The 27,420-nt window shown below is 38.6% G+C and overlaps 1 long non-coding RNA gene across 1 annotated transcript; it reads right to left on the bottom strand.

Annotated features, from left to right (window-relative positions):
- Window positions 1–1,290: 1,290 nt before the first annotated feature.
- LOC133859599 (uncharacterized) lies at window positions 1,291–4,211 on the bottom strand. Its single transcript, XR_009898778.1, has 2 exons — window positions 3,717–4,211; window positions 1,291–1,475 (listed from the first exon to the last, which is right to left on the bottom strand). It is a non-coding gene; the product is annotated as an uncharacterized LOC133859599 (long non-coding RNA).
- Between the last annotated feature and the right edge of the window lie 23,209 nt (window positions 4,212–27,420).

Raw genomic sequence — 27,420 nt, forward strand, 5'->3', positions numbered from 1 at the left:
TGATTTTTTTTTTCCTTGAAAACCCAATGTTTAAAAATGACCTAGAAATTCATTTTAAAAGCTTACATGAGACTAAATTACATCTACATTTAAATATATATTTTATGTATAAAATAAATAAAATGCCCGGTAAAATTTTATTATTTTAATTTTTTAAATAAAAAATACATTTAAATATATATTTTATTTTATATATATCAGGTTACCGAGTTAAATATTTTTTAAAACTAGTAACCGCTACAATAGAGCCGGTTACTAGTTATTTCCAATCGGTTTCCAAAACCGGTTTGCTGGTTACCAGCCGGTTATAACCAGTCGACTTTACACCCTTATGGCTAACACAAGAAGGGCTTAATAATTGAATAGCATTTAAGACCATTAAAAATGGATATTAATTTTGGCACCTTCTTATAGATAGCATGTAGATTTGAGTGTGTTTGGTAAAGATTGTTGTGATAATTTTTCTTTTTTTAGTAGTAGTAAAAAGTGATTGATATAATATAAAGTAGAAATAATTATATGTAAAAGTGAAAATGTTTTGTTTTGTAGTGAATTTTTTTATTTGAATAGTAATACAAAATTATTGATGTGATAAAAAAAGTGAAAAAAAAAAAAAATTAGAATGTTTTGAAGTTAATTTTTTTTTTTTTTTTTTTTTTTGAAAAAGTGAAAATAAGGGGAGGAATTGTTGTGTTGGTTATCAAACACGTACACCCCTATTTTTTTGTATTTCCTTGAATATCATATTTTCTTTCTCTCTCAACAGCTTTCTCATTCTCCTCTCTCTACATCGTTAAGGGCTTCAACTCTATGTTTGATTTTGTTGTTGTTTTGATTTTGTGGTTGTGGATCTATTTTTCAATTCTAATTTTTTTTTTTTTTTGATTTTGTGGTTGTAGATATATTTCTTTTACGTTTTGAGTTTGATTTTGTTGCTATGGATCTATTTTTTGTTGTGTTTTGATTTTATAGTTTTTTAAACGGGTAAAACACATTAATCCTAAAAACCTATGTGTTCACTCGTATGTGGATATGAGCGAACTCCACCTCCTGTTGAGGGGCAGTTATATGTGAAATTTGCCCTTGATGGGGGTAGATACAGTGGCAGATTTATAAGGTTGATTTCCACCCGTAGGGGGTGGTGCTTATAGCCCTATCACAAACTATGGGGGAAGTCTATATAATTGGTGAAATAATTATAGTGGCTAACTTATCATGTAACGCCCCCATTTTGGGATATAAGGAGAAACGCGAACTTGAGTGCTAAAAACATTTAAATGAAAGCGTGCCTTTACAACATATAAATAGTAACTTCTTATTTTATTATTCATGCCTATTAATAATTATTTACAAAGTTATAAACTCCAAAAAGAGACATACTATACAATATAAAGATTTGGTCAGTCCACAACGATCTATTGCTCTTAGCGAGGTCTACGCCATTACAAATAAATGACTCCGCCTTACTGTGTCATCTGAAAAGATATGGGGGAAAAGGGGTAAATTCAACAACTCAGTAAGAAAATCAGAAGAAATAAGAGTATGATATTTTTCAAAAATTCTAAATAGAGTTCAAGTAATTTAGCAAGTAAAGAAACAGTTAAATGACATATAATTGGATTAATGTAGAATGAATGGTGCATGAATCATTTATGCAGCGTTAAGTTTTTACCCTCCACCGGCCCATCTCTGCTATTTAGCCGTGAGCGGCGCACATTACCTTTGGCACATCCACGATGACCGATCCCGAAGGACCAAAACGCTCATCCTGTCGTTACAGGGGAGAGCTGACGGGTTAGGAACTTCTCTAGATGAGCCCTCCTGACCGATAGCCCACACTTTTGGTGTGGTTGCCATGCTACCCATATGGATCCGGATCAAAACACGATGTAGCCGTGGGGTAAAACTATGTGTAATATATGCACATGCAACATATACGATATAATGCACAAATACAATTATACAGAATCTCATGAAATCATCATATGGCACATATACATTTTGAGAACCATAATTTCATTATCTTAATTTACAATTCATACTTTGAAAGCTATAATCATATAATCACATGATTTCCCAATCACATTTGATAATAAGAGTAATATCATGACAAAATTTAAAGTGACAATCAATATAGAGAAATGAAGGAGTTTTTAGGAAAATCTCCGATTTTTTCTTTTGAAAAATTTTATTAAAATTTCACCGGGACTTTTAGGTTGTATTCCCTTACCTAGACTAACCATTAGCGTCGGGGTCGAGCTTTTACCTAAATAAATTGAAAAAAGAAGCTTTGAAGAAATATTCTGAGATTTGAAGCCTACAACCTAATTAAAGTAAACATAACACGTAACAAGAGGTCTCCAAATTGTACTACCCAACAATATTCGTAAGTCCACATTACTACTTAGTGACTAAATTAAATCATCAGTACTCTAGGAATTTTAATATAAAATCATCTGGCCTAACCACAGAAACTCCCTAAAAACAACAACTCCTTTGAATTAACTAATCCTTAGTCCGAAACTTCATATCCAAACAAACCAATACTAAGTTGAACTCATTAAAGTTTATGGCAACATAGTAGAACCTTATCTATAACATAAACTCCATCCGATCATCAAGAGAGAACTCAGTTCTCATTAATTTGTCCAAAACATGATAAATCATCAAGCCTTTAAACAGGAACTCAATGCACTAAAAATCATCCAACAATAAATCGTAAATAGAAAACCAACATTCTCAGGCAAACTCAGAATTTATTCTCAAATTAACCAATGGATCAATAATTTTCAATATATTGAAATCCAACAGAATTTTCCATAAACGAGATTTCAACCTAATCAGCCACTAACCAAAAGTTTTTCATAAAAATTCCCAGCAAGATCATTTAGAAAATTATCACCATAATAATTCTCAGTCACCGATTTACAACAAAATCATTGATATATATATATATACATACAAGGACATAGCGTCATGAAAAGAAAGAGACAACATATCATGTAATCCAAAATTCTTAAACCATATCATTACCCTTCTTCCCATTAATATATCAACACCGATTTATATACCCACAAAACCGAGAATTCTTCAACAAAAATAGACCCCAAAATTATAATCAAAACAACTCTCAAATTACTCTCCATAATTTAAACTCCATAAACTAATCAGGAAGTCAAAATTGCTTACTAATCCCACCTTTTAGCATTAACAATCCCAACCAAGCTTATAACATCAACCTCAGAATTTTCAAACAGAAATCCATCAAAATCTTCATACAAAAACAAACCCATAAAATCTATAGGCTTCATACTCTATTCGGCCATCAAAAGAACATTCAACATACTAAACCGTCCAACAAAATATCACAATTTGAAATCTAAACACACTTAACACTGTTTGACCAACACGGGTACTCAATCCAAAACCCTCACTCCAAATCACAGTACACGGTCGAACAATAACACAGCCAACTCTCTAAACCACAACCCAAAATCGGGGATACAAGCAAACAGAGGGATACACCACACGGTTTAGCCAAACAGCACACCAAAATACCCAATCAGTTCTTCAATTAACTCACAACCCCAAATCCACAAATCACCCAACAAAATCAGTAGAAATCCAATCCAAAGTAATTTAGAACTAAATCAGTAGTAATCACAATAAATTAATTAATTTCTTCCTAAAAATTACAAGGTTTACCGGAATCTCACCGGAATTCGTCCTTCCGTCGAACCCACCGGAAAATATTGCCGGAAATCGCCACTGGAAGCCACCGGATCTCTCTCTCGGTTCGGTCTGGGTCATGGGTCTCACGGTCACGGGTCCAAGCTCCTGGTTTCTACCGGAGTTGACCCACCAGTAGCACCGGCCGGAACTCGAGTCGCCGGCGTCAATCCATAGAGGATCGGCCTCCGGCTCTCCCTCTCTGTCCGTATCTCTCTCGATCTCACTCTCTGTTCTCAACTCTCTCTCTTTGATCTCCCTCTCAATCTCTCTCTGTGATGCCTCTCAATCTCACTCAATCTCTCCTCTCCCTGATCTCTCTTGTTCTCTGCCTCTCCCTCTCTCTGTTACTCTAGTGAACAAGAAGAAAAAGAAGAGGAGGATAAAAGAAGAAGGAATAAAAGATCAAGAAGAGAGGGAGAAAGAAGCTCAGTAATAAACTGAGGTGCCCGTTTCTGCGTGAAGGAGGGGCTAATTTAAAAGGTTACTAAACTTGCTCAGCAAGTTAAGTTTATTAACTTGATTTAAAACAAAATATTCACTTAACCCAAGTTAAGTTTTATCTTATTAGATTAACTGGAGTTAATCCGTAGATATAATATTCAAAATTTACTGATTAGCTTTTTAAGGCAGATATTTTTTTTTAATCTCAAATTTTTTACTATTTTAATTTAATTGATTAGAATATCAATCTAAGGCCATTTTGAAACCGGTTAATTTAATTGATTAATATTATTTCATTGTTAATATTATTTATCATCTCAAATAATATCTCTATAGCACAATAAATACCAATTAATAATATAACATTAATACAATAACAATTGAGTTTATAGAGTCCAATAATATTTCATATTTTATTAAATCGAAGTTTATAAAGCTAATGGATATTTATTTTCATAAATATTCATATTTAAAAAATACGGGGTATTATATATCAACCATACACTCTTAATCATTTACTAGTTATGAATTACCACATCAATAGTAAATGACTTTATAGTAAGAGTTGTAGTACCTTAGCCATTTTCCAAAAAATAATCAGCAATTGTAGAGCCCCAAATTTTAAATCCTGAATATAATGTCTTAAATAAGAATTTAAGACTAAATAACAATAATATAAGTGGTAAATTCAAAAATATGAATACTTATATGATTAAATATTCATTCGCATTTAAGGCACGTCAACGGTTCCAAATTTATTAGATAAGTTTAACAAACCTTAAATCTTAAAATACAATAGAAAAAAAAAAGAAACCAGTTTGACGAGAAAACGATCAATCTACACGTTCTGGCTATCGATCCACACGACGATCGATCCTTGATTCCCGACGATCGATCTAGCTGGCGTACTCGATCACTAATGCCTGACGATCGATCGCCATATAATTGCAGAGAACAGAACTTTCTCGAACAAGTTGTCAATCCATCATTACCCATTTGATGATTTTCTCTTCGTGCATGAACCCATGTCATCAGTATCTAACTCCTAAATGTTATGAAAGCTAATGCAAACTAATTAAACAAAGAACCTTTAATAAATTGGTCAAGCAACTTATTAGTTAGAAGCCAACATCTAGTTACATAAGGATGAGAGATATTTGTGCAAATAATCATTTCCTCCATGACTCATGGCAACACCTCACTACACGTATAACACCCTAATAATAATAATAATAATAATTAAAGCATTTCTTTTTTTAAGATGAGATAATAGGTTATAAAAAAAAAAAAAAAAAAAGAAGAGAGAGAGCAGTACAGATGGACGTGTGTAATTTTTGTTTAGCATGAGATATATTAGCATGAGATTTTCTGATTTTTTTATGGTTGTCCGTGAATGCCGGGATCTGCAAGTTCTTTTTCTGATTAAGCCTTATCTCCCACGTTCGCAACTTATCTAAATTATATATACCCTTGACTCTTACTTCATTTTCATCACCTCTTCACTGAACTGAGAAAGCTTGCAAAACCAGAGCAAAACCAGCAGGTATTATCTTCAGTTTTAGTGCATTTCGTTTTGCTCTTTAGTCCTTTAATAATCTTGGCATATGTATATTACTTCTTGTATTTTTATTCTTTATTTTTTTATGTTTCCTTTCTCTTCTTTCTATAAACGTGCGGTCCCTGCAGCACTTGATTATTTTTTTTTCTCTCTTCTTCTTTCCTTTCTTCTTCTTCTCCTTCCTCTTTTCTTCTTTCTTCTCTGCTTGTTCTTCTTCATTTCTTTTCCTTGCACCAACCGAGAGTGGAGATGAGGGAGGTATGGGCGTTGACTGAGAGAGAGAGAGGAGGAAAGTAGGAGACCCAGTCGGTGGGTTGGCCACCGGACTGGGCGGTCGGCGCAGCTGGGCCGGAAGGCCACGGCCCTGCGTCGGCAACGTCACCGGAGAACTTTTCCGGTGATGTTTTCCGGTACCCATATCTTAGAAAACGCATTTTTCTCCATGGGTAAGTTTAATCCTTGTACTTATACATTTTTGGGTTGATTTTGGTTCAATTTTGGGAGTTGATTTCTTGGGTAAAAGCTCAATCTTAGTCTTTATCAATTTTTAGATGAGTTTTGAGAAGAATTTAGAGCAAGATTCGTTGGGTATGCTGAATGGGTTTTGAACAGAATTGTTTTTTTTTTTTTTTTTTTTTTTTTTTTTTTTTTTTTTTTTCAGATGGGTATAACCTGCGAAGACTCTTCTCTGTCTATTTTTTTTGGGTTGGCTTTGTGGGTTTCGGTTGGTTGGAAGGAGGTTGGCTGTGGGTTTTTGTGACTCTCAGTAGAGAGAGTGGCCTTGCTAGTGTACTGATTTGGGTTGCAATTCAGTCGTGTGTTGATTGATTCGTGATATTCTTCCCTCTGTTGGATTTGTGATATTCTGATTTTGAGTATGAGCTTGGGTGTGATGCTGTATGACCGAATCCATGTAATTTAGAAACAAGATTTTCCCCTGTTTTAGTCATTTTCTCTGTTGACTAAAATTGAGTAGGCTAGTTTGATTGGTCTTTATTATGGATTTTGGATTAATAGTTGGGTATATTAATTGAGGACTAATATGTTTTAAAATGGTTATTTTAACTAGCTGGATCAGTGGGCTTTAAAATTAGTATAAATAAAATGATAGTGTAATTATAAGCTCTAATTTAGATTTTAAAGTTTATTGTTAACTGTTATAAACGGCTACCTAAACTTCGGAATATCCTCTAAATAAAATTTACTTTTGTGTTTTATTTAGGTAAAAACAACTCTGACGTAAAGGGCTATCAAGGTAAGGGGATACAACACCTAAAAATCCCCCAACAAGATTTTACTATAAATCTTTTGAAAAAGTGTTGGGGAATTTTACAAAGCATTATTATGTGAAATTTTAAATGCCAAGCTGTTATTTCTAATATGTTTCGTTCATGCTATTTTATGCATTTTTATAATTATGATTAAGAGCACTTTTAAGATATGGATTATGCATAAGAGTAATTACAAAGTTATGATAAAGAGCATTTCAAAGATATGATTACAGAGAATTTCAAAGTATATGACTCTAATTATGAATACAGTTTTGAAAGAAAAGAGATTCTAAAGTTAAATTCTGCACATGACTACAGTTATGAAAACGGCTCTTACAGTTTTGAAATAAAGTATACAGATAAAGCAGAGCCTACAGTATTACAGAAAATCGTTCATGTGCAGTAACTGTTTAACCCTGAGGCACTATTACAGCTAGGATTGGTACCCATAGGGTAGCATGGCAAGCATACCATGTGTTGGTGTGTGCTACCAGCCGATGTTGGCCTTCACCTAGGGAAGATCCCCAACTCGGAACCGGCTCTCCCCTGTGACGACAGGCTGAGTCCATAGGTCTGTGTGACAAAAGCCAACGTAGTCCGCTCACGGGTAACAGCGGTTTAGAGTCTATAAAGGGTTAAACCACAGTTAAAGGATAAAAGAGAAAATAAAAAGAATTGATTTGATTATTCATGCCATTATTCATGTTTCTTGTTCATCTATTTTTAAGTTCTGTTAATTATACTTATAAATTCTGTCTTAATTGCTCATTTTGATATTTTTGTCATTATGCATAATTAATGATTTTATAGCATGTTTTATTTTCCTGGTGTTGATATTTCCTTACTGAGTTGTCGAACTCACCCCTTTCCCTTATAACCATTTTCAGATGAAGGTGTATATCATAGTCTTGAGGGGAGGAGTGCCTGTAGGACTCCTGGTAGTCAGTGACTCCCAGATCTGGCCCCATCCGTGGGCAACTTGGACTTACTGTACAGTGGACTAGAAGAAGATGTAGATATTTGTAAATAGTAGCAGTTATAGTACCTGGGGACTCCGTCGTGGACATAGACTGTAGAGCTGATAGATCATGATAGTACAGTCATATTTTGTTGATGGAAACTGTACTCATTTCAGTCTTTTAACTTATGTGGTGGTTTTTCTAGCAATGTTGATTGCTAGCTTTTGCTTTACCACTTCACTTTTGAGCTGTAAATAACCTCGAGCCCCAGTGTAAAATTTTGATACTGCTATCATAGTTGGTATAAATAGTAATACTACTTGTGTTTTGAAACTCTCTGTCTTTATTTACTTATTTATTTATCTTTTAGTTCGCGTTTCCCTTATTTTCCTAAACGGGGGCGTGACAACACGCCTAGCTTGCTGGCCATGTCGGGATTCCCAGTCGTTAGATCAACTTTACCCAAGCGAATCCTAGCCATCCAAACAACTATAAAAGGAAAGCACCCCTCATGTTCATTTCCATGCATAAAAGCCTTCCCTCTCGCTTTTCTCTGTTTCTCTTTCGCTAAAACACTCTCTCGATTCTCTTCTATATCTCGATCACAACAAAAAAAAAAAAAAAAAAAACAAAAGTTTCTCTCTCTCCCTTTTCTGTTTCTTTTTCTTTCGGCCAGTAGTGAAACCCACGGCTAAGCTCTCAAACATCCACTGCCTCTTTCTCTTGGACAACACTTAAACAACAGAAAAATAGCTATCAAAGCTCTCTTCTCTTCTCTCTGTTTCTCTTAGCCAAACAAAGTAGAAATCCTCTTTTTCTCTCCTTCTCACGATCCCTTGAAGGAGCAGCAGCAAGACTCTCATCCTTTTCTCTTTCTCACAACAACAGAAGGTTTGTGTATAAACAAAAAGAAAGAAAACTGCAGAAGCTCTTCTACTCCCTCTCAGCAGCATCTCTCATTTCTCTGGTTTTCCATTCGGTTGCGGCTGAGACCTCTCAACTCTCCTTCTTTCTGCTTCGGCCAAACCTAGTCTTAAGCTTGGAGTCTCTTGCAAAAATATCTCAATACCATTTGGGGATATTTTGGTAAGGTTTAAAAAGCTTTGTTATTAGTTCTATGATTTTAAAGCTTATTCTTTAAAGTTTAATGTTGTGCCCAAAATGATATTTTTAAAAGAGGTGCACTTATTTACAAATACATCGTTATAATGCTTAAGTAAAATTGGATATATTATGAAAGCTGTTGGTACAGTTTCCGGTATGGTGACGTGTTGCCTTGTGATTCGTTGTCTTCCTTAATCTTCGCTCTCCTCGTAATCTGCAAAATAATAAACGGCTCGTCGGACTATGGGGGTGCCGACCGGACCCCCACTCCGATGCCTAAGTCAGTTCAAACTAATTTTCTGGAGAATATTTGTAATCTCAAAAGCTCAGAGAATCTGCTCGTTCAAAATACCTGACACAGTAGTCTTATTTATAGACTCACAGTTCGCAGTTATAAAACTACTGGAGTGCTTGGAGCATAATCTAATTTGGAGTCTGAGTCCTAGATCATATAGTCTTTAATCTTATCTTCATAGAATTCAAATTGGGTAGCAGAGTCCAAACTGGACATGACACTCTCTTTAGCTAATGTCATTCTATTAGGTACCTTATCACATATTTGATGGGATAGAAGCCTATTTTGATATATTCTGAATATCCGTCTTTTTGGAGATAACGAATGGTCTTGTACTTAGGTCTGGTCTGGCCGGGCCAACCCGATGGGCTCGGCCCTCGATACTACTGTTGATGCTATTTTTTGCTTGATGACATGGCAGCTTTTGATTCGTCTCTCCGCCTGTAACCTGAAACAAAACAAAGGCTCGCCGGGGGTTGGCCGGCGGAACCTCCTCCGACGCCCAAGTCAGTTGAAAGAGTGAGAGAGAGAGAGTGAGAGAGAGTGTTGCTCATATATCTTAGATTCATACCTCTTAGATGATAGGATAGGCATATATATAGACTCCTTTTTACTGTTGATGCATAGCAAAAGTCCTGTTATTGTACAGTGTGAACAGTGACCAATAAGGTGTGAAGATATTAGGCATGGTGCTACATGCTGATTTCTGACCTGATTTGACAAGTACTAAGATCCTAATAAATGCTAGGGATCCTGGTGACTCCCGACCAAGCATATATTCCCGAGACCTTGGTCACTCCTGACCGACCATATGTTCCCGAGACCTTGGTCACTCCCGACCAAGCATATATTCCCGAGACCTTGGTCACTCCCGACCAAGCATATAATCCGAGTGGTCATTCCCGACAGACCACATAATCCCGACCAAACGTACCTTCCCGAGTGGGGAATAATAATTCCCCAACAGTTACCCCCCAATTCTTTTATCTCTCATTTGAGATAAAGAGAATTAAGCAAGGAAATTATGGAAACCGATGCTTCAAAATTCTAGAGTTTCAAACTTTCACGCTTCTTGAACCTCTTGTGATAAAGTGACTTTTCTTGAGCTTTGGTCGAGTTTCCCTAGTTTCTACAAACTCTTCAAGATCTCTCATGATAATTCCACCGATTCACGGGTGCTGAACGCATAGAGCTTATTGCAGTCTTTATGAAAACTCGAAAACTTTATGTTAACTATCTCCCCTTAGACAAGGGGTGTGTTTCCTGGCCGACAAACCTACTCGATTGCTCTCAACCTCCCCTATAACCTCGGGTAAAGAGAACCTCTCGGGAATGCTAGGCTCAAGGAGCCGCCCTAATGGCGTGTGCTAATGCGATCCTTTAGTGCGTTGGGGATCCAATGTACATGTGATCTCCAGCCCTTGGTCCTGATATGATTAAGGGAGTACGCAGAGTTTTTCTATCATCAGGAAAGGTGCGTCCTCCTTCACATCTCTCGTCTTGTGGACTTTCGACTGACACCAAAGTTGCTTATTCCGAGAATGTTTGCGTCTTTTAGACTTCCTGCAATAGGAATTGTTGTTTAATAAAACATTTGCTTCATTTGCCGAAAAATCGTGATGTGTCATCAACAAAGGTTTCAGCGAGTTGAGATTCGAGGGAGAGGCTGACCAGCCTATCCAAGCCGTCCCTTATCCGAAGGAGACAATCAAGCAAAGCTTATTCCGTCTGCACTAGTTTAGGCCAAGGGCAGCCTGTCATCTGTGCCACTAGAAATTCGAAGTGTTGTTGTGCTCTCGAAATGTCGTGTGGATCTCCTTTCTACCCCCCATATTCGAGGGGGGGAAAGTATTTAAATTATTTATTTTTCCGTGAGTAAATAATTGTCCAGATCCAAAACCACCCCCCTTTCTACCCAAAAGGGGATAGTTCCCGAGGTTACCTTTCTATCCGAGAGAAAAATTCGAAGTACCAAAGCGAGGTGATAGATTCTCAAGGACAAACAAGTCCATTAATCTCCTCATGAAGTGTCTCTTGGAGACCATGTCAATTTTCTTATCCAACAAAGATCTCCTCACTCGAGGAGAAGTTTTCCGCCTCCTTATCTAAGGGAGATTCCCTTTTGCCGCTTTTTCCACAATAAAGCCTAAATGTCAATGGTGCCTTGTCTTCGAATTTTACCGTAGGGGACATCTTTCCATGATGATTTGTCATAGAGGTTGTGTTCCTCATTGTGATTTTTTACCGAGGTGATGCTCCTCATTGATTTTTTACCGAGGTTATGCTCCTTATTGATTTTTTATGCCTTGAGAATAAGGTTTCCTGCAAATAGAATATGTTAGTAAATGAAAATTTAGCTAACTTACTTCTGGGGGAGTGTATAACCAACAGTCGTCTGGGGCTGTCACCGGATGAAATTGTCCTGGTCCAAGGGAGGGTGATTGATTTTGGTTCCTGTGAGGTTCCCAAGAATATCACAAAGCTGGATGACTGTTCAGCTTCTACCCGATAGAGAGAACAACCTGTTGTGTGCGTAGTGACTATCCGAGCAGAAATTGCCGAAATGTCTGTAAGTAGTCCCATAACTGGTAGCTTGTGCAACACTTCGCAGGGGCAATCAGTCCCCTCTGCAACTCTAGTGCCACCTCTTTATCTGGAGGAGGACCCCCTTATCCGAGGAGGAATTTTACGAGTATCTCGATCCGCGGGATAGATGCTTTTTATGCCACCTCCTATCCGAGGAGGACCCCCCTGTTATTAGAGAGGGAGGAATTTTACGACTATCCCGATCCTCGGGATAGGCGCTTTTATGCCATCTCCTAGCCACAGAAGGTGGTGTTCTTGAATGGAGCTTTACTTCTTGAGCAAATTTGCTTCGGCACCGGAGGAGCTGAAATATCGGCGAATAAATCTTCGTAGAATCTGCAAATTGCTAATAATGCATATATATATATATATATATATATATATATATATACATGTGCTCTTTCCAAAGGGAAAAATAGCAAGTTAGCATGAGATAAGCAGGTCTTTAGCTAATATACCCCCCTAAATAACTGTGGCAATTTGTAGAAAATTGTCTAAGTTATTTATCAAGGGTGCATCAATAAATCTAAATTTCTTGTTTCAGACAACTGAATTTTGCTTCAAAGATGACTTAACACCTCCTAGAGATTGCTGAGAACAAGGAAGACTATAACAAGCATCACAAGTCTTTCTCTGCAATATTCATGCTAAACTGAGTTACCCCCCTTATCCTAAGGAGGATAACCTAAATGTAAAAACCGAGTTACCCCCCTTATCCGAAGGAGGATAACCTAAATGTAAAAACCGAGTTACCCCCCTTTTCCGAAGGAGGATAACTTAAAATTTAAAAACCGAAAATGCCTTAACTTAGCCCCCTTAATTGAAGGAGGATAAGAAAATTTTTTGCCGAGTTACCCCCCTATCCAAGTGAGGGTAACCGAAAAAGTTTTATGCCGAGTTACCCCCCTATCCGAGCGAGGGTCACCGAAAATACTTTAACTTACCCCCCTTAACTGAAGGAGGATAAGAAATTTTTTGCCGAGTTACCCCCCTATCCGAGTGAGGGTAACCGAAAAAGCTTTAACTTACCCCCCTTAACCGAAGGAGGATAAGAAATTTTTTGCCGAGTTACCCCCCTATCCGAGTGAGGGTAACCGAAAAAGTTTTAACTTACCCCCCTTTAACCGAAGGAGGATAAGAAATTTTTTGCCGAGTTATTCCCCTATCCGAGTGAGGGTAACCGAAAATGCTTTAACTTACCCCCCTTTGCCCGAAGGAGGATAAGAAATTTTTTGCTGAGTTACCCCCCTATCCAAGTGAGGGTAACCGAAAAAGTTTTTTGCCGAGTTACCCCCCTATCCGAGTGAGGGTAACCGAAAAAGCTTTAACTTACTCCCCTTAACTGAAAGAGGATAAGAAATTTTTTGCCGAGTTACCCCCCTATCCGAGTGAGGGTAACCGAAAAAGTTTTTTGCCGAGTTACCCCCTATCCGAGCGAGGGTAACCGAAAATGCTTTAACTTACCCCCCTTAACCGAAGGAGGATAAGAAATTTTTTGCCGAGTTACCCCCTATCCGAGTGAGGGTAACCGAAAAAGTTTTATGCCGAGTTACCCCCATATCCGAGTGAGGGTAACCGAAAAAGTTTTTTGCCGAATTACCCCCTATCCGAGTGAGGGTAACCGAAAAAGCTTTAACTTACCCCCCTTAACCGAAGGAGGATAAGAAATTTTTTACCGAGTTACCCCCCTATCCGAGTGAGGGTAACCGAAAAAGTTTTTTGCCGAGTTACCCCCCTATCCGAGCGAGGGTAACCGAAAATGCTTTAACTTACCCCCCTTAACTGAAGGAGGATAAGAAATTTTTTGCCGAGTTACCCCTATCTGAGTGAGGGTAACCGGAAAAGTTTTATGCCGAGTTACCCCCCTATCCGAGTGAGGGTAACCGAAAAAGTTTTTTGCCGAGTTACCCTCCTATCCGAGTGAGGGTAACCGAAAAAGTTTTTTGCCGAGTTACCCCCCTATCCGAGTGAGGGTAACCGAAAAAGCTTTAACTTACCCCCCTTAACCGAAGGAGGATAAGAAATTTTTTATAAATTATCACATATTGAATAGGCTAATCATAAATAAAAAATGCCAGGAATAGACTTATCTCATTGCCTGCTCAGAATGCTCGCTCGGGATGCTCGCTCGGGCTGCTTGCTCGGGTTGCTCGCTCGGGCTGCTTGCTCGGGATGCTTGCTCGGGTTGCTTGCTCAGGCTGCTTGCTCGGGTTGCTAACTCGGCACATTGCACATTTGACATATAGAACTTGGTATACAGGATTTTGCATTTCTTTTCCCCATTTTTGGCCCACCAAAGATCATGCCATGCCCTTTGACTTCTCAAAGGAGAAAAGTTTCACCTTTAGCCCTATTTTTTCTTTTGTAAACAAGGTTCTGGAGAGTATAGTCACAGATTCCTGCATAACAACCAGAGCTTCCTTTGCCGAGCAAGTAGGCGAATTTTCCTTCTGACGCTATCAGAGGAACGTGACTACTGGCAGCGTAATCGAGCACTTCCAACTTCAATTCTGCTACTAGAGTAAGTTGAGTTGAACTCGGACTTGACAATCACACCGAGATGGTGAACGCCATCTCCCCAGTTGATTTTATAACAGTGTCCAGCTTAAGTCAGAGACAACCGGAAACCCGGTTCATCATTGAATCCTGATTAAACTCCACATAGGCCCCGGGCCTGTCAGCTGTCTTAGAGTCTGGATCTGCTGGCTGTGCTCCGTTTTACATCTGGTCCAAACTTGTGGGTCTATGATTTGTGCCAACCGAAGCGGGTATTCCCCAGGTGTCCAAATCCTCCACCTTGCACTGATAGCATAAAATGTAGACTCAGGCAGCATAGCATAGCAAACTCGGTATGTTAGAAAACTCGGTACATAGTAAACTCGGTATGTAGAACAAGCTCGGTAGGTGACGCACTCGGATGTGCTCAGGTTGACACTGCAATCATCAACTTTCAGGGAGATGCAGGAGCCTAAAATATCGGTACTTCTTTGGTACGAATGCTTCACTGCTACCACTTCCAAATCCTGCCGGCAAAGCACTTGCCGAGCAACTATCCTTTGAAGCGACAACCAGTGCCTAGAGCCCAGTCATCGTTCGATCACGATTTCAGTTGGAACACCCTCTGGACAGCGTAGGTACGTGGGATTGCATATGTCACCCGATTGGCTCGGGATCACTCCTTACCAACATGGGCTTCGACAGTCCAGGTGAGAGTTTTGGACATTGTTGGACCCGCCTACGGTGGACTCAAGGAATATCATTTCACCTTCCCCAAAACGCGCAGCCGAGAAAACAGCTCAACTGAAAACTATTGATGCCTCCACCAGCTCACACCGACTTGAGTATTACCCTGGGCCCGGGACCAATCTCCTAGGCCGAGTGCTTGGTGGCGTTCACCATCTCTCTATCTCTGAACTGGTAAAGCTATCGGCTAATTTGGGACGATAGAGCGACCCCAATAGCCAAAGAAGAAAACCTGTACCCATCGATCACACCGAGGCTGCGTCCACACCGATTGAGCCTCTCGTAACCTTTTCACGGCTAACCCAGTTTACCAACTTGGTCCTCTTCATGGCCAGAACTTGTGTTCTCACGCCCCGAAGACTCTGCTTTCAACCATATATAATATTCCTGGCTCAATGATCTATTGCTATCATTCCCATGTGCAGATCTACATGTCTTCATGCGTGTCAAGCCGTTGTGGATTCGGCGATTTCCGAAAAGTCGAACTTGCGTTGGGTTCACAATAGAGATGAATATGCATAGAGTTTATTGGGCGCTGTCTCGGTTGAATATGGACTAGACCGATCAACACGCTGCAGAGTTTACTCACAGAGAATGTGGACTTGACTGACACTCTGCAGGGTTTGCTCACCGACATCATGACCCATTGTTTGTAGAACTTGCAAATGGAGACATAAGAAACCAAAGAGGGACGAGCCAAGAGGGAGAGTCCGTGACTGAACTGCTGGTCGGGTCTGTCGAGAAGCACCGTGGGCCTGCATGGGCCATGCAAATAGCTTAGAAGACCCCACGTTCTGATTGTGAGCCTTGGCATGTATATGCGCATAACCTTGACCGAAATCCAGAGCCGCGTGTTGAAACCGACCTAGTTGGTGAACGGAACCGAGACCGAGCCCCTTGAACTGGGGGGTCTTAATGACGGTAGTATGAATCATGCCTCACAAGGAGTGACTGAGTTGAGATTTTTGAGAGCTGAGGAATTGATGTAGAACCCTTCCTTTTCATAGTTCCAGATGCCCCTTGCACCCCATGCCTATTCATACGCTGGGTCACCAAATCAAGTCCAGGTAATGACGGTTTTGAAGACCCACTGGAGTTCCCGATCAGCTTTGCCCACTTGTAGCCTCTATTTGCCGAGAACCTCGATGGTTCTGCGTGAACGCCCCATGCAAACCGCTCGGGATCCACTAGAGCCCACTGTGTGAGTTCTGGTTGTTTGGTACTCTCATTACGTAATGTTCACCCTAGCCTTATAACCAAAGAAGATCGACCCAGTTTCGGTAATAACTTTCTGACAATTAGGAATCCCCGGCGAGCCTTTGTTCCCAAAATTCGCCATTTGATCGGTGATTCATTAGCCTGTCAAATGACTACTGAGCGGGTTGTAGAAAGCATGAATCACCTCGCACTATCTTCTCACGAGTTCCTTGAGGTCTAGCAGGGTCCAGCTGATCAGATCATTGTGCTCGTGGCCTTCACCATCTTTGGTAGCATTTTAGAAAGAGCCTCTGGCTGCGAACCATGGTCCGATCGTTCAGCAATGTCGACAGCTTGTGGAAGGTAGGCCTCCCTTGTGCAACCCATTACTGAGGCATTTTTCTTAAGCAACGGACATGCAGTGAACAATCCGCCGAGAGAGAGGTACGTAGCGAGAACCAATTACGTTGTAATGGGGGAATAACCGCCCTTGATGAATCGTATCTCGCCAGGTGAGATGCACTTAACAACGTCAGGTGCTTGAGTTATGACCCAAAGTCTCATTTCTTTTGTCCCCTCTATCACTCTCGCCGAGCAAAATTTTTTCTTTTTTTTTTTACACCCGAGTTAACTAAGCGTGATGCGAGGCCAACTTGCCGAGCCAGTCATCGCCGACCTGGTGGAAAGGGGACTTACCGCTTAGAGATTGATATCCCCAGCAGCGGGATCGGACCCTCGGGTCCCGAATACGGTTTTGGACGCAGAATCCAGCAACACGAGTTCTTGAGGTCGACTGTAACTTTCTTACCCTCCGAGATCGATTCTCTTCTGACCGACTACCTCTAGCAGTCCGAAGATGTCTTACTCCGGTCGGGAACAATGATGGTTCGATGCCATGCAAATCTTCGATCACTACTCTGAAGACTCGTGGAGTTTAATACTCCACTTTAGTGTGAACCCAACTCACTTGTTCTTCCGGACCACCGGTGTTTTAGTTGGAACCAAACAGCAGCGCGTGCACGATCCTCGGAGGCTGGCTAGGCCATGCTGTTTAACCATCTGGCCGAAGTCCGTATGAGGCGCAGACCAGCCGAATGGCTAGTTAAAAATGTTGCGCTGTAAAGACACAACTGGAGTTGTCACTTCGAGACAAATCCAAACATCCTCCTAGAGCATTCGTAGGGTCCACGTTGGGCTTAAACAATATGTGAGTTGTTTCCGAGCTTGACGTGAAAATTTGATCCACCGTACTACTCGGAACACTGAGCCCTGAGCGTACGTCTCGGTCACACTGGTGACTATCAATGCTACGGAGGAAGTCACCGAGAGGCTTGCTATTGCAGAGAGGCTGCTGCAAAAGCACTACGCAAACAACAAATAGTAACCTGAGGGGAAAAAGGATATCAAAATTGCGCTGGACAACCTTCCTCCCAATAGATATAAGACATGACAATCCATCTATGAACTCTTTGCCTGGATAATTTAACCAACATATCCGAAATGTCCATCTCATTCATACTTGCCAAGATTTTTCCAACATCCGACGGACAAGGCAATGGCGCTTAGCACCGCAGGACGACAGAAAATGGGCCCAACCTGTACTCCTTTAGTAACTGGGGAGTCCGTAGTAGTACCGATCGGTCATGGATAGGAAAGACGGTGGTCGTTTGTTGTGGAGGTGCTTCAATACATGCCGATCCCTCGAGAACCCGACGTCCGTACCAGCTCCCATTGCTTGCTCGCTCAGTGAAATATGTGAACACACAACAGAGAAGAATACCTTGGCCCTCAGCACCTCTCTTTCTTTTTTAGTTTTTTTTTTTTTTTTTTTTTTTTTTTTAATGATAGCCGCATTTGAAAGCACGTTTGGACAGAGATTGACTATTCGCAAGACTGGGGAAGTGTTGCATAGAGATGTAGGGACGGCTCCCACGTGGTGTCGGGACAGCTTTGAGCGGCAAAGAACTGACAGTTGCATGAGACTTGGCGACACTAGCGGCCAGTTGTGGCCTCATTTGCTGAGGAAAGGTGGGCCCAGCTCTTCTCTTTTTATTTTAATCGAATTTGTCGAGGTTCAAGAACTCTCTTCTTCTTCCTTCCAACGCCGACTCACTTGGATTCCCACTTCCAACTGCAAATGAAGCAATTGGCGAGATCGGCTCACAAGGGTGTTCACCTGTATCTCCAGCATATTTAGTCATGACAGAAAGGGAAAAGCTACGCAGGAAACCCCCCAATTTTAGAAAAATCACTCCACCACCGCAACCTCGATCAAAACCCCATCTTGAGCTCTTGATTTTTGTAGCCGAAGAGAACATATATAGAAAGTTCTTAATGAAAATAAACACGGATCGCCCATAAATATACACAGATCTGTGAAGATCCATGGTTGAAAAAAAAGACACATCCTGCCAGTCACCATTTCTAGATTTTTCTTTTGCAAGAACGATTGAATCGTTCCCACAGACGGCGCCAAACTGTTGATGCTATTTTTTGCTTGATGACATGGCAGCTTTTGATTCGTCTCTCCGCCTGTAACCTGAAACAAAACAAAGGCCCGCCGGGGGTTGGCCGGCGGAACCTCCTCCGATGCCCAAGTCAGTTGAAAGAGTGAGAGAGAGAGTGAGAGAGAGTGTTGCTCATATATCTTAGATTCATACCTCTTAGATGATAGGATAGCATATATATAGACTCTTTTTTACTGTTGATGCATAGCAAAAGTCCTGTTATTGTACAGTGTGAACAGTGACCAATAAGGTGTGAAGATATTGGGCATGGTGCTACATGCTGATTTCTTACCTGATTTGACAAGTACTAAGATCCTAATAAATGCTAGGGATCCTGGTGACTCCCGACCAAGCATATATTCCCGAGACCTTGGTCACTCCCGACCGACAATATGTTCCCGAGACCTTGGTCACTCCCGACCAAGCATATATTCCCGAGACCTTGGTCACTCCTGACCAAGCATATAATCCGAGTGGTCATTCCCGACAGACCACATAATCCCGACCAAACGTACCTTCCCGAGTGGGGAATAATAATTCCCCAACAACTACCTTAGGCCCACATGTCTTTGGTGCTAATTATTTCTCCAACAGTTACCCCCCTAATTCTCTTATTTGAATTTAGAATGTAAGAGAATTAAGTACCTCAATTTCTGAATCTGGATCTTCCATAATCTGTATCTGACAATTGCCGCCTCTTTCAAAGTAATTATGACGAATAATGCCTCGAATCTCTGGAAGGATTAGAATTCCTACTCCTTGTCGATCTAGAACTGCTGTTAGAGTTCTAATCGAGATCTAGAATTGATGTCAGAGTTCTAATTGGAGTCTGATCTTTTATTAGACTTCTAATCTGATATCTTCTTAGACTTCTGATCAGATCATTCTTCTTATCTGATTGGGCCATAAGTCCTATCCCAATTCTACCAAGGATAATTGATACCTGATTTCCCTGAAGTAGTTGCTAAATGTTTATCTCCTCCTTGGATCGGGTTGAGTGGATCCAACTTGTGATCTGTCATAGTACTAATAGCAACTTCTCATAGATATCTTCTTCATAAATGCCTCTACATAATATTGTCGGTCGGACCAAAGTTGTAAAAATGATTTCCTACTCTCGGTAGGAGATGGATCGGTCTGATGTAGTTGATTTCACCAAGATTGTGGTGAAATGCCACTCTGAGAGAACACTTTGCGTACAACTTTCCTGAGATCAAGGTTCTGTCTGACAAAAAATGGTAAACCGTTGAAGAAAAGGCTTAACATACCCGAAGCTTCTTCATCGGTAGCGCTTCGTAGACCGCTTCTACAAAAATCTCTCTTGAGGGCTTCGGAGGCCCAGACTAGCGCTGAGGCTTTGGTTGTCCGAGACTTATAACGACTAGGGGCTTCTGCTGGCCCGAGGTTTTGTGCTTGGCGTACCGAATCTTTTAATCTGAACATCATCTAGCTTGGTCTCACCTATGAATATCTTTATTTTTGAACTTTGTAATGTTTGAATTCTTTGTTATGGAAAAACTTTCCATAACAAATCAATTCTCACTTATCCTCTAATAACTTGAACAAACAATCGGTTTGCGTAAGTTAACTCCGAGGAGGCTAAGAAAAATCTTTTGTTTCAAAAATCTTTTTGTTTCGACCTCCGGGACTAGGAGGGAGAAAAAAAAATAAATCTTTTGTTCAACCTCCTGAGCCGAGGAGGGAAAAAATCTTTTTGTTTCAACCTCCGGGACTAGGAGGGAAAAATCTTTTGTTTTGAACTGCGTGACTAGGAGTGAAAAATCTTATTGTTTCAACCTCCGGGACTAGGAGGGAAAAACTTTTGTTTTGAACTCCGTGACTAGGAGTGAAAAATCTTTTTGTTTCAACCTCTGGGACTAGGAGGGAAAAAATCTTTCTGTGAGTTATCCACCTTAACTTGAACAAACAATCGGTTTGCGTAAGTTATGACCGAGGATGATAGGAAAAAATCTTTTAGAAGCGATGAACTTACTTGGTTATTTTTTGTAGAGGTGATATCCCCATTTGGTTTGTTATAGGGGTTGTCTCCCCGTATCTTTGTCCGAGCTGCTCCTGAGAGATCTTGATCTGAGAGCTTGGTGTAGCTTCGGTAATTTTCTCTTTGTAGAAGCTTTAAATTTGTCGAGCTACCCCCCATAACTTTAGTACGCAACCGCGGGCTAAGTCGTTCGAGGCGGATAGTCAAGTCCTCTTGGTATCCTGGACGATGTTGTAAAAGAGATCTTGGAGTTCGGAGTGAGTCTCGGGGCTTCAGCCTGTAAATACTTGAACTTTCCTTTTCAAATGTATCTTTTCTTTTTATGTAAAAATTTTTTTTTGTAATGAACAAAATATCAATGTTAATGAATGGAAGTCTTGGACATTTTGACTTTCACTTTCCTTATCTTATTAGCCGTAGAATATCATTATTTTTCAAATTGAATTGAACATCTTTACCTGGAAAAAAGTTTAAAGTATCTCACTCAAAAACTTCTTCCGAGACATATCTCGGTTTCTTATAAATCTTACTTTTTATACTATAGTTACCCCCAAAACTTGAACAAACAATCGGTTTGTGTCAATTTTTTTTTTTTTTTCGAGGGAAGACCTGGTCTAATTTTTTGAAATTTAAGCTACCCCAAAAAATTTTGAACAAACAATCGGTTTGTTGAAAATTTTTACAGAGGAGAATAAAAAAACTATTTGCATCAAAGTGTTGAGTCTTACTTGATGATTTTTTAAAGAGGTTTTATCCTCATACCTTCCTGAAGCTTTACATCCTCTTTATCTTTTTGAATCTTTCCTGAAGTTCTGTCATCCTAAAGCTTTATCTTCCAGAAGCTTTATCTTTCTGAAGCTTTACTTTTCTGAATCTTTCCTGAAGCTCTGTCATACTGAAGCTTTACCTTTTCGAGGTGGGTAGTCAGGTCGCTGAGCTTTACCTTCCTTTGCAGCAGCTTTATCTTCCTGAAGCTTTATCATTCTGTTTACTGATGAGTGCCAAATATTGCATATGTAGACCCCTTAATTTGCATTTACTAAACCTTTAGTTTTGTTATTTTCTAATGTTTTTTGTTAGTTTTGGTATTTTAGTATTTTGCAGGTCATTGAGAGAAAACAATAGCTTTATGGTGAAAGAAATCACACTTTGAGAAGACCTAGATGATGTGGTTATGTTCAACCAAATCAAGGAGAGGACTAAATCGGAATTTCTCTAATTGGAGTCAAAATCGGATTAGAATTCAGATTCTGCACATGTTATAGTATTTTGGCCATAACTTTCAGCTCAAATATCCGATTAAGGTGAATCAAGTGGAGTTGGAGATCTAACTCAATTTTCTACAAATCATTATGAAATAGGATTTTCTTAATTAGGACGTCTGCTATGCCAAAAGTGCCCCGCAATAAAAGGCCACAAATCTGGACGAATTTGGAGTCCTTTTCCTTCTTGGATTGTGTTTTGAGTTTCCTACCCAAACTAGGAGACTAACCACCGATTTTTCTAGGAATTCTAGGGCTTCTAGGATTTGTTTTCTCCCTATAAATAGACCTCTAAGCCTCAAGAGAAAAAAGAGGAGAAGCTAGAGACCACATATATTCTTTTCTTTTTAGTTTAGTTTTTCTTTAGTTTAGAATTTATTTTTCATAGTCATGTGTAGTTAATTTTTCAACTAAGGTTGAGGATGAAGCCTCACCATTGAAGAGCAACAATATTTTCATGTAAGTTTATACTATCCGATTTTATTTGGTTTAATTTTTCCAATGTTTTACTTCTTTTCAATTTGTGGAATGATTCTTGGATATCTATTGCGATTTACGGATACATGTGATGATTTGAGATAGTTTCACATAATTGATTGCTTGGGTTTTTATTTATCAAAACGTTGGATATTCATTGTGTTTCGTTCTACGGATACATTTGATGATTTGGTTTAAACCGGATATCTTTTGTGATTTGTGCAAAGAACGGATTCATTGAATGATTTAATGATTTTTTTAAGCATAGTAAAGCATACATAAGATTTGTATGGTGAGAACTTCGGATGTGTATTGATGAACATGATAATATGTTGCTATGATTTGGTGGGTGTGGATTCCAAAACCTTAGTACCTTTTCTTTTGTTTTATTTTACTTTATTTAGTTTATGTTTTTTTTTTTATTTATCAAAAATCAAAATCTCTTAATTTTTGGAACTAGGTTAGGATTTGATTAATTTAGTCATAAATTTGTTTTCAAAAACACAATTCCTTGTGGGATCGACCTCGCACTTGCTAAACCCTTTATTGCAAACGATTCGTGCACTTGCGAGTACAATTAAAATTCACATCAAGTTTTTGGCGCCGTTGCCGGGGAATTGTTTGAATTTTTGAAAACTGTTTATTTCTAAATTGATTTTATCTTTCTACTAGTTATAATTAGGATTTATTTATTTATTTGCAATTTATTTTTGTTATTCCTATTTCTAAAAAAAAAAAAAAAAAAAAATATCTTTTCTTTGTTTTGTTTGTTTTTATTTTCTTTTATTGTTATTTTTTTTAAAAAAATAAAAATAAAAATTTGGTTGATGTTTTATGTGGGACATTTGCATGTTAAAAAGTGAGAGTGAAGCATGGATTTTTCTTATGATAATTATAACAATTTTTCTGCCCAACATGCTTCCCCTAGTGGTAGGACACATGCTTCTATCAACTACACTCACAATTTTTACCCACATAAACCATATTCATATTGCTCCAATCATTATCATAGTTCTAGTAATTGTCCATCATGGGGACAATTTTGCAATCCTTCTTATGAGCAGATGAACACAAATTTCTCCAGTCCGAGATTCGATTCAAATTCTAATTTTTACAACCCGGACTGGAGCAACCATTCTCCTCCGTCATCCTACAATTATCCAGCACAAAAATCATCATTGGAAGACACAATCAAAGCATATACACAAAAGATGAAACAGAATATACAAGAGCTTAGAAGTGTCCAAGCCAATTTCTCCAACTCAGGGTTCGATTCAAATTCTAATTTTTGCAACCCGGACTGGAGCAATCATTCTCATTTCTCATGGCAAGATGAAGCCACAGGAAATTATGCTTCCCCACACAATGAACTGCATCATCCTGAATATTCGCAGTTCAAAAACCAAGTCCTCCATCCTTCATCATATGATCGCCTTCCTCAAAGATTATCATTGGAAGAAACACTCCAAGCATTCATTCAGACAAGCAACCGAAATATACAAGAGCTTAAGAAGGTCACCATGAGCAATAACCAGGCTATGCAAGAGCTTAAGACCGCCTCTATAAGCGATAACGAGAATATACAGAATCTTGCCAAGATAGAAGGACATATTGATTATCTGGTTGCTGAATTCAACAGAATGGAGGAAGAAGAGCTTCAAATTCAGTTGATGGCTGAAGGGCATTACATGATTGATGAGGATGATGCTAGCCATTCTTGTCATGAGAATATCCCTGACACCATCATACTCGAGAGTAATGAAATTGATAACAAAGAGGAACAAGAAGAGAAAGATGAGCAAATTGAACACATAGACCAAATTGAGCACATGGAGAAAATTGAGCATAAAGAGAAAATTGAGCCCCCAGCAGATACAAGTCTGTCGAATGACAAGGAAGTGAGTACTGAAGCTCATTCCTTCATCATTGTCCCTCTTGAGACACATCATGAATCCAAAGTTTTAATTCTTCAATGTCTCAAAGAGCCATCATATGCCAAGATGCTCAAGGATTTATGCAGACAAGCACACAAATCTAGGAATCATCGGCCCAAGAAAATATTTCCAAGCAAGCAAGTTGGCTACCTACGATGGCGAAATATCCTCCCAGAGTGCTATCAAATTTTAAAGAAGAAAGGGTGGAAGGGATTGGTTGGACACCCACATGATCGGGGCAGGTATGGTAATTTTTTTTTTTTTTTTTTTTTTTTTTTTTTTTTGCATTTAATTTTTGAGTTCTTTTTCCTTTTTCATTTAATTTCTTATTAGTTTATTTTTGTTTCTGACAGCATTTAACCTTTTGATGTTTGTTTCTATTAGAAAATATTGTTGTTAGTTTTGTTGACAGGTGTTTTAGTGTTTAAGTTTGGGGGACGCCCTGACCTTGTTCACACCTTGATGTTTCCTTACTTCTGGTAATGTATTTCTAAACTACACATCAAGGGCAATGTATAATTCAAGTTTGGGGGTATGGAAAAACACTCTATCTATTTGTTTGTTTGTTTATTTGTCTTTTTGATCTAAAAAAAAAAAAAAATGTTTATTTGTCTTTTTGTTCTAAAATCTTTTCAAAAAAAAAAAAAAAAATTGTGTTATGTTGTTGTTTGAGCATGATTACATCACAACTGTGGTTTACATATCATTGGTTTGTTTAACATGTTGAACACTGTATGTCATTAGAAATCTGAATCTTTTAACTCACATGTTGGATTAGAGAGACTTCACTTGTTTGAATAATTTCTCACAAGCACATTAGCATTGGTTCTGTGAGGTATGAGATTTGAATTGAGGAATGTGTGTCTTGAGATTTGTAGGATGATTTGTTGATGAAACCTTGGCTTAAATTAAAAAAAAAAAAAAAAAAAAAAAAAAAAAAAAAAATAAAAAAATAAGAATAAGAAGAAGAAAAAAAAAAAATAATATCATCAGTTTGGGTTCTCATTGAGTAACCGGGCCTCTTGCCTCATTAAGCATTGAGTGTTCGCGTCAAAAGATGAGTAATTCAATTTGGTTGATTGAATGACTAGTTTGACTTCGTAGCCTTTTTGACTTGAGTAATTAAGCCCTTAGGGATGTTTCTACATCTAGTGCCCTAAGACCATCTGGTTTGGGAGTCACTGGCCCAACACTCGTTACATAGGTCAATTAGAAAGCTTGAGGGAGTCAGACATTGCACAGCCTATAAAAAAAAAAAAATGATTTAAGCCTTGGTTGTTTCATCTGATAAGATTCCTATGAATTTTGGGGTATACAAACTTTGAGAAAATTGAAACCTCATGAATCTATGTTAATCTCACTTTACACTTATTTGAGCATGAGTGGTCTCAATTTTCCAACTATGAGTTAAATGATTTTTGATGTCCTGATGATGTGAGTATGTTGTTCAGTTTGTTAAACTTACTCATGATGTCTAAACCATGTGTTTGTGTGGATTCTTGTTTATCAACAACATTGTGCTTTAAAATGTTTGTGGGTATCATTCCTGGCAAACCCTCACGAGACTTCACTCGTCCACTAGGGAGTCCTAGGGGTTTAAAAGGCTTGTTGCATATGCTAAATGCAATCGTTTCTCCAACGAAAGAGGATTTATGTTTTAAGCTTTAATTTTATGTTTTGTTTTGTTTTGTTTTGCTAAGGGACTAGCAAAATGTAAGCTTAGGGGTATTTGATGAGTGCCAAATATTGCATATGTAGACCCCTTAATTTGCATTTACTAAACCTTTAGTTTTGTTATTTTCTAATGTTTTTTGTTAGTTTTGGTATTTTAGTATTTTGCAGGTCATTGAGAGAAAACAATAGCTTTATGGTGAAAGAAATCACACTTTGAGAAGACCTAGATGATGTGGTTATGTTCAACCAAATCAAGGAGATGACTAAATCGGAATTTCTCTAATTGGAGTCAAAATCGGATTAGAATTCAGATTCTGCACATGTTATAGTATTTTGGCCATAACTTTCAGCTCAAATATCCGATTAAGGTGAATCAAGTGGAGTTGGAGATCTAACTCAATTTTCTACAAATCATTATGAAATAGGATTTTCCTAATTCGGACGTCTGCTATGCCAAAAGTGCCCCGCAATAAAAGGCCACAAATCTGGACGAATTTGGAGTCCTTTTCCTTCTTGGATTGTGTTTTGAGTTTCCTACCTAAACTAGGAGACTAACCACCGATTTTTCTAGGAATTCTAGGGCTTCTAGGATTTGTTTTCTCCCTATAAATAGACCTCTAAGCCTCAAGAGAAAAAAGAGGAGAAGCTAGAGACCACATATATTCTTTTCTTTTTAGTTTAGTTTTTCTTTAGTTTAGAATTTATTTTTCATAGTCATGTGTAGTTAATTTTTCAACTAAGGTTGAGGATGAAGCCTCACCATTGAAGAGCAACAATATTTTCATGTAAGTTTATACTATCCGATTTTATTTGGTTTAATTTTTCCAATGTTTTACTTCTTTTCAATTTGTGGAATGATTCTTGGATATCTATTGTGATTTACGGATACATGTGATGATTTGAGATAGTTTCACATAATTGATTGCTTGGGTTTTATTTATCAAAACGTTGGATATTCATTGTGTTTCGTTCTACGGATACATTTGATGATTTGGTTTAAACCGGATATCTTTTGTGATTTGTGCAAAGAACGGATTCATTGAATGATTTAATGATTTTTTTAAGCATAGTAAAGCATACATAAGATTTGTATGGTGAGAACTTCGGATGTGTATTGATGAACATGATAATATGTTGCTATGATTTGGTGGGTGTGGATTCCAAAACCTTAGTACCTTTTC

This window comes from Alnus glutinosa, chromosome 2 (assembly GCF_958979055.1).
Source record: "Alnus glutinosa chromosome 2, dhAlnGlut1.1, whole genome shotgun sequence".
Lineage (NCBI taxonomy): Eukaryota > Viridiplantae > Streptophyta > Magnoliopsida > Fagales > Betulaceae > Alnus > Alnus glutinosa.